Raw genomic sequence first — 9,091 nt, 5'->3', positions numbered from 1 at the left:
AACAATAATGCTCAGCTCAAACAGTAGTTCAAATATCAGTTAAAACTCGAGGTTGAGTGAAAATATAGCTGAGTTCATGAAACAGTGTAATGACAATGGACTGAGTTCAAATAATATTTCAAATAGTGAGGAAAACAGTGATGATAGCTTATAGGGAGTTCAAACAGTCGTCAATAAGCCCCAAATATGGCAATAAGCCCAAGTCCTAGTGAAAACACAAGTCATTGCTAATACGCGGTAAAATCAACAACCGGACGGACCAAGTCACAATCCCCAACGGTGCTCTACCCCACGCTCTGTCTGGCATGCAGGTCCACCTCAATATAGCACTATGGGTGCAAATCCGGGGTTTCAAACCCTCAGGATATCATTTACAATCATTACTCACCTCTAGCCGGCCGATAACCTAGCTCGCCAAGCCTTTCCCTCTCGAATCGACCTCCTCGCGCGTAGGATCTGACCAAAACCACAAAGGATACGTCACAATAGGCTAACAAATCGTAACCCAATCGAAAAGACTCGAAAAACAACCAAAATCACGAAGTTGGCAAAACCCGAGCCCCGGGCCCACTTCTCGAAAAATTACGAAATTTACATCACCGGATTCCTCGTCTCGCCACGAGTCCATACATATCAAATTCATCAAAATCGGAGTTCAAATGCCCCTCCAAATCCCAATTTTTCATTCTAAAATATAAGCCCTAGTTCTTCCAATTTTTTCCCAATTTTTCCAAGAATTAAAAGTAGATTCTTCAAATAAATGATATTTCTAGACCATAGGACTTACCTCCAATTACTTCCCAGTCAAAATCCTCTAAAAATCGCGTCAATAGCTCCCAAGCTCGCTCAACAATGGAGGAAAAATGGTGGAGCTCGCGGATGAATTAAACCCCCTTTAAACCTTCTGCCAACAGTCCTTTTTCGCTTCTGCGGTCCCGCTACCGCTTATGCGGGACCGCTTCTGCGGCCAAATGACCGCTTATGTGGTTTTTCATTAATTACACAGCTTCCGCTTTTGCGATTCACTATCCGCTTTAGCGGATCTCCCAAGACCGCTTCTGCGGTTAAAAACGCGCTCCTGCGGACCCGCTGATGCGGAAAGGGTCCGCTTATGCGGAACTCTTCACTCAAGCACCAAAATCGCTTCTGCGCCCTTATACCCGCTTCTGCGGTCCATTTCCGCAGAAGCGGAAATACCAGATGACAGCAATTTGCAGACCTGCTACAACTTCAAAAACTCTCGTTCAACCACTCAAATTCACCCCCAAGGCCCCCGGGGACCTCAACCAAAAGCACCAATCCATCCTAAAACCTTATTCAAACTTGTTCTAATCCTCAAAACATGTCAAACAACGCTAAAACCATTAAATCACATCGGATTCAAGCCTAAGTTTTATAAAAACTTCCGAAACTCACATTCGATCAAAAACCCAACCAAACGACGTCCGAATGACCTGAAATTTTGCACACACATCACCAATCACATATCGAAGCTACAACAACTCTCGGAATTCCATTCCGACCCTCGGATCAAAATCTCACCTATCAACCGGAATTCGCCAAAATACTAACTTCGCCAATTCAAGCCTAATTCTACACCGGACCTCCAAAATCAATTCCGGTCACACTCCTAAGTCTCAAATCATCCCTCGAAGCTAACCGAATCACCGGAAATCACATCCGAGCCTTCTAACTCAATAGTCAACATCCGGTTGACTTTTCCAAAATAAACCTTCCTTGAAGAGACTAAGTGTCTCATTTCCATCCAGAATCAATCCAAATCAACTCATTCACACAAGACTCGTATAATAACACATAAGGAAACCGAAAATGGGGAAAACGGGGGCGGTAACTCACGTGACGACGGGTCGGGTCGTCACATCCTCTCCCAACTTAAACAAACGCTCGTCCTCGAGCGTACCCAGAGTTGTACTAGAAGCCAACCAATAGCTGAATGACCTTACCAAGCATACACCCGGGGTGATCCCACGTCACCCTATCTCGCATAGGTCCGATAATACAACATAGCTGAAATCTCACAATCCATCTAGACCATAAACCGTAGAACCACATTGAACTTTGCGAAATCATACACAAGATCAGAACCTCACGTCTATATTCAGAATAAACCCAAACCAGCTGTAATAACCCATACCTGCGACCTCAGGTGAGACCATCCGATATACCACATAATCCAAACACTCGAAACGATAGCCTTTATTCACAGCAGTTGCCCACAATAACCAAATAACGATAGAAAAACCTCTTATTAGCTAAAGTCTTATTTCAACACTTTCATATACTGCCAACGATAAATAAAACACGCGATAAACCGTAACCATTTCTCAAATCAACCATCCATGAAGCCACTTCCCTTTTGACTAATACCACAACAGATTTCCGGGCCGAACCTCGATATTATCCTTCTAACAAGCTGAGATCAAATCTGTTCGTATTCATTAATGACCCCAACGACCACCTCGAATCCAACACTCCACTCTGGTGATATGACACCTCAATATAGGCCTTAGCCATAACTTGCATAATACACGCACCAATAAGAAACGGTCTGAACATACTCAAATCATGACAAGTGACTCAAATGAAAGAGCTGTAATTCAAGTTCATCAGTACCATCACCACACAAGGCTGAGACCCCGTCTCACATCATAGAAATAGAACACCTGAATCTACCTCGAAAGGTCATAACTCCACGTAGCCTCGCTACAATGCGCGATCCTATCCAGACACTGTTACACATGAAGCACCTCAAGTCACTATGATCAAAATCGACAGCCGCGCACATTTTGATGTCTGAAACCAAGGCAATTCCTTACATCCACGGTGAAACAAATAACATATGACATGCAACCCGATAGGTCATAACCGATACTCCCTTTACCGATCAACACCCAATTACTCTTCCCGCTCGACTTTCTCTATGAATCCCCAATAGAACCGCACCACATGTGCCCATATCCAACAAATCATAACGCCTCACAGCACAGAAAGGAACTCATAGATCTCCCCAAATCACCAACAAGTTCGAGAACAATCGAATCAACCGATCCCTCAACAATACAACTCGGGACCAACCAAGCTAACTCAAGCTAAGTACGTAGCCACATTGGCCTGCCAATGAACTCAATACTAAGAAGCCTGAAGCTGCTCCTTCCANAACTCAATACCTAAGAAAGCCCTGAAGCCTGCTCCTTCCCACTACCATAACTCATGCCAGAGCCGTACGATACCAGTGACCCCGGCACCAAATCAATACCGAAAATCCACAACCTCGCCCGACGACATGCCCGGCCACAAGAAACGCATCCGAAAAGTCTCCCAACACCGCAACTGAATCAATGGTAGAAACCTCTGCACTGACATCCATCACGAAGGCCCACTTAAGTAAAACAATCCTTCCCAGCCGTCCGCTGGTCTTTGGAATACAAACCGCTCTGCTAGAACATGATCCGATGCACCTCGCCACGCAACCTGTGGCATTTTCTGACATAGCCCATAGCACAATAGTCTAGAATAACCCAACACTGAGACAACCAGTCTACACCCCAAAATCATATCCAAAAATCTAATATACCAAGCAAAGAAAGATCCACTCGGGCCTCAAAATCCCAATAGCCGCTAACGGTACCAATACACACGATCCACAACCACTACATAGTCGGTACCTGTGTGACGACCCGACCCGTCGTCACGGGAGTTACCGCCCCGTTTTCCCCGTTTTATGCTTCTATATGTTTCATCATATGTGTTTGGAGAATTTGAAGTAATTCGGATAGAGTTCGGTTAGAAATGAGACAATAAGTCTCTTTATGAGAAGGTTAGTTTGGAAAAGTCAACCGAATGTTGACTTGTGACTTAGAAGGCTCCGAATGGATTTCCGATGATTCGACTAGTTTCGGGGGATGATTTGTGACTTAGGAGCGCAATCGGAATTGAATTTGGAGGTCCGGTGTAGAATTAGGCTTGAATTGGCTAAGGTTGGATTTTGGCGAATTCCGGATGGTAGGTGAGATTTTGATCCGAGGGTCGGAATGGAATTTCCGAGAGTTGCAGTAGCTCCGTTAGGTGATTTTGGATATGCGTGCAAAGTTTCAGATCATTCGGAGGTGTTTATGTCGGGTTTTAGATCAAATGCAAGTTTCGGAAGTTTTAGTTTAACTTAGGCTTGTATCCGTGGTAATTCGATGATTTTGGTGTTTATGATAGTGTTTTTATGTTACGAGCAAGTTTGAATGAAGTAATAGAACATATCTGTGCATTTGGTTGAGGTCCCGAGGGCCTTGGGGTGAATTCGGGTGGTTAAACGAGAGTTTTGAGGTGTATTGCAGGTCAGATTTTGCTGTCATCTGGTGTCTCCGCTTCTGCTGAAATGGACCGCAGAAGCGGGTACGTGGTCGCAGAAGCGGTAGTTGGCCGGCTAGGGAAATTCCGTAGAAGCGGAAGGTGGCTCGCACCAGCGGGTCCGCATAAGCGGACACTGTACCGTAGGAGCGGTTTTGAGGGAACCGCAGAAGCGGACTTCGCGTCGCATAAGTGAAGTCCGGGTTTCTAAGTGAAGATCGCAAAAGCGGAAATGTGGCCACAGANCAATACTACGTTTTGTGTGTTGTCTTGTCGGTCTGAAAAAGCTAACCGACTGCGAAAAAGCTGTTTCTTTTCAGAACAATTGAATATGTATAGCGCGGTACCGAAAGGTCGTTTTGTGTGTTGTCTTGTCGGTCTGAAAAGCTGACCGATTGCGAAAAAGCTATTTCGTTTCAGAAAAATTTAATATGTATAGCACGGTACAATACTACGTTTTGTGTGTTGTCTTGTCGGTATGAAAAGCTGACCGACTGCGCAAAAGCTGTTTCGTTTTAGAAAAATTGAATATGTATAGCGCGGTATAATACTACGTTTTGTGTGATGTCTTGCCTATAAATAACGGGCGCATTCTAGTTATTTTCTGCACTTAACAATAACCAATAGTAAATATTTCCATAAAAGCAAGGTTTTTCTTTACGCTTTAACAAATGTCTGAACCCCTTTATGTCCCAAGGTGCGAGTGCGGCAAAAAATGCATGATGCACGACTGTTGGGAAGAAGCTGGACGCCGCTACTGGGCGTGTATGAACAAGTTTTATAGGGTTCCCGACGAACCTATTTGCAATTTTGAGGTATGGATTGATGAACCCTGTCAGCAGGAATACTACAAAGAAAAGTTGCAGCATCTTCATTGTTTGTGTTTGAAGCAGTGGGAAAGAGAGCGACAATCCAAACGAGAAGTTGCGGAGTTGAAGAAGAAACTCAAGGAGGTGGAAGAAGAAAAAAATAAGCTGCAAGATAAATTTAAGTGGTTGGAGCAGAGAATACTAAGTGGGCGTGACTAAACAATGACATGTACGTGTTGAGCGTAGTAGTGTATCTTTATGTTTCCCGTGTCATGTGTTTTCATTAGTTGTATTGAATTTAAGTTATGTTAAGTTTGTTATGTTTGTGTTTGTGTTGTAGTGTTAAAATAAAATTGTTGTTCAAATTGTGTTAAAATACAAATTGTTGTTAAAATAAAATTCTTGTTATTATTTACATAAAATACAAAAAAAAAAAAAAGAATCAATATGTCCCACAGCCTGTGTGCTTCAATGCAGCCGCTGGCTTGAGGCGTATCCCCTGGCGCCCGGGTACACTATCGGGATCATCCTCATCAAGTCGCCTCTTTATATGAGGATGCGCTGCAGCATGATCGTCAGTAGGGCTGGCAGGATCGGTAGAAAGGGTCGTCAGTCCGTCAGCAACCTACAAAATAATTAGTAAGCTTAGTATATGAAAATGTATATTAGTAATGTACGTGTTAAGTCAAAAACATTTTCATACCATGGTCTCGTCGGGCTTCTGAATATAAGCATCTGCGGTGTCCTCAACATCGCATAAAGTGGGCTCCATGATGGGCTGGGATGAAGCCTTAATAAGAGAATTAAAAATTAATTTATGGCAAATCATTGAGGAAAAAAACAAATTAAAATTTAATAGTAATATACATACCTGCGCCTATGATAGATCCGCCGCAACCGCCGACGATGAGCCAAAACTCAACCTGCACCCACCATCCAAGTCTCGGGTCGGCCGATCCTCAGCTGCGGTAGATGGGCCTGAAAAGAACTGCTCTATGTCTGCGGTGAAGCTCCTACCCGTGATCAACAATGGATCTGGCGGGGTCACCTGCGATGCTGGCAGCTCCAGCTGAAGGCTGTACGACGGCATGCTGCTGGAAGGCTCGTCTTGCTGAGGGATGTAACCCGGCTAATCATCTCCAAGATCCTCATCAGGTGCCTCAACGGGTGCCTCAACGCCCCCTTGCTGGGGACCACCTCCTCCCCGTCCCCCACGACCCCGTGGGGCACTCCTTCCTCGTGGGATAGCTCTGTCTCGTGGGGCAGCCCTGGCTCATGTTCGTCCCCTCGGGCGTGTGACAGGCCTACCCCGATAGTGGTGCTCTGGCGCCACATAATCAGCAGCGTGATCTAACCTCTCGCCCTCTCTGGCTCGCTGCAGTTTCCGGAGAGCCAGCTCTATCACCTGCCGGCCATACTCAGTGATTGCAGGATTGTCGGCATGTTGCTGCATCTGCAGTCCCAACTGGTAGAATAAATGATGACCAATAGCTTGCACAACATTTAAAATATTAATTTACAGAACGCTATATCACAGTTATAAGTATGAGTTCCAAAAATAACATACCAGTGCCTCGTGCGTCCCGGCGTATGGTCTGTACCGACCACCAGCTTGATGAACGGGGTTCCCGATAAAAAGTCGGGTAACGCCATGGTACCAGGACGTATACATCGGACTAGTCGCCGCCTGGATCTGTGAAGGTGGCGGCGGAATCAGGTCCTCTCGCTGGTCCCAAGTATGGACCTGCGCCTCTAGCCATGCTAGAAATGCGTCGTCCGCCCTCGAACGATCATCCTGCTGATAATGTGTAGCCTCCCATATAGGCCCCCTCGGTATAGTCTGCGGACGGCCAAACTGACGAAGTACCCGCTCTGTGGCATGATGCTCCACAATATGGAGGCACATCAGTGGGACGGAAGTGCTCCAAATCAGTCGGCCGACCGAGCAATAATCGGACAGGCCAGCTATCAAGTCGTCGCTGTATGGCGTCCAGATGAACTATCAAATAATAACATAAAAGTGAGTATGCGCAACACAAGTGAATTTATAACAAGTAAGTTTAGGTACACATTTACCTATGCGGCCTCCAGCATATCCAACACATCCCTGACAAGGGGGAGATTATGATGAGCATCAATGGCTCGGTAATTTCCACGCCGGAGAACCCACCTCCTAGCTAGAGGGAGAAACGGAGGTGCTACATCGGGAGGTAATGGTGGTAGAGGTGGATGCAACGGCAGGAGGCGCTCCCAGACCCAAACCTAACATACAAGGTTCACGTAAAGTTTAAGAGTCATTTTGACTATATAGAATTGGAAGTAATGAACAGAGTATTCGAATATGTTGTCACATGTAGAAGCGGCAGAAAAACACATACGTCGCTCTGGGTGCCCATGCTTGCCCGGCACATACTCCTGTACAGGTAAGCGAGAACAGCAACACCCTAGCTGTACTGGGGTAAATCATCTAGCTGCTGAAGATGATGTAGAAATCGCATACTCACTAGATTTCCCGAAGTGTTCGGGAACAAGACACCCCCAAAAAAGAAGGAGCATCGCCAACCTCGTGTACCGGTGAATATGTAGATCATCTGTCTCACCGGTGATGTCGGGGTGCAATACCTCCAAATGTTGTCTAATAGCTATCACAGAAATGCGACTGCCCCCTGAAGCTGCAGTCTCACCCTGTGGCCTGAAACCAGTGAACTGCTGCAGCAAGTCCAAATACTGGGCACGTGACATAGATCTCATATACTGAGGCAATGCAACGGCCAGTCCATCAACAGGCAGCACAAATAAAACCTCAACATCCTGAAGCGTGATGGTGGCCTCGCCAATGGGCAGGTGGAAAGTGTGCGCTTTTGGTCGCCACCGCTCTATCAAGGCCGTGATAAGAGACCAGTCGAGCTGCAGCCACCCAATCTGAAAAATCCTATGGAAGCCCGTATCCCGCAGGCGCTGGACTACACGGGGATGGAAATCTCTGCCCCTCATAAAGTCCCACACGTCGTCCACTCTCCTGGCGCGGAGAGTCTGTTCCACTAGCTCTCCCTCCCATACGTAGGCGGACCTATGATCGCCATGTAACACTAATATCTCATCCGAAAAAGGTCCAGGATGCACAGGCGGGATGTCCATGTCGTCTACTGTAAATTAAACAATATTAATTGTGTGTTTGTGTTATACTAATTAATATTTAATTATTTAATTGGACAGAGTATATATCTGTGGATTTCAGGCTCGATACTTGAGTCCCAGTAGCACCAAGCTATCCTGAATTCTTATGTGTGTCAATTTCAATACTTTTCATAATTTCGTTTGTGTTATAATAATTAATATTTAATTATTTAATTGGACAACGTATATATCTATGGGTTCCAGGCTCGATATTTGAGGCCCAGTAGCACCAAGCTATCCTGAATTCTTATGTGTGTCAATTTCAATATTTTTAGAATTTGCTTGTTTTATAAATCAAATAATTAATTTTTAATTGGACAGCGTATATGTCTATGGGTTCCAGGCTCGATATTTGAGGCCCAGTAGCACCAAGCTATCCTGAATTCTTATGTGTGTCAATTTTAATATTTTTAAAATTTTGTTTGTTTTATAAATTAAATATTTAATTTTTAATTGGACAGCGTATATATATATATATATATATATATATATATATATATATATATATATATATATATATATATCCAGGCTCGATAGTTGAGGACAGTAGCACCAAGCTATCCTGAATTCTTATGTGTGTCAATTTCAATATTTTTAGAATTTTATTTGTTTTATAAAATAAATAATTAAGTTTTAATTGGACAGCGTATATATCTATGGGTTCCGGGCTCGATATTTGGGGCCCAGTAGCACCAAGCTATCCTGAATTCTTATGTGTGTCAATTTCAATATTTTTAGAATTT

The sequence above is a fragment of the Nicotiana attenuata genome, unplaced genomic scaffold (genome assembly GCF_001879085.1).
Source record: "Nicotiana attenuata strain UT unplaced genomic scaffold, NIATTr2, whole genome shotgun sequence".
Taxonomy (NCBI): Eukaryota; Viridiplantae; Streptophyta; class Magnoliopsida; order Solanales; family Solanaceae; genus Nicotiana; species Nicotiana attenuata.
This window is presented reverse-complemented; position numbering follows the sequence as displayed.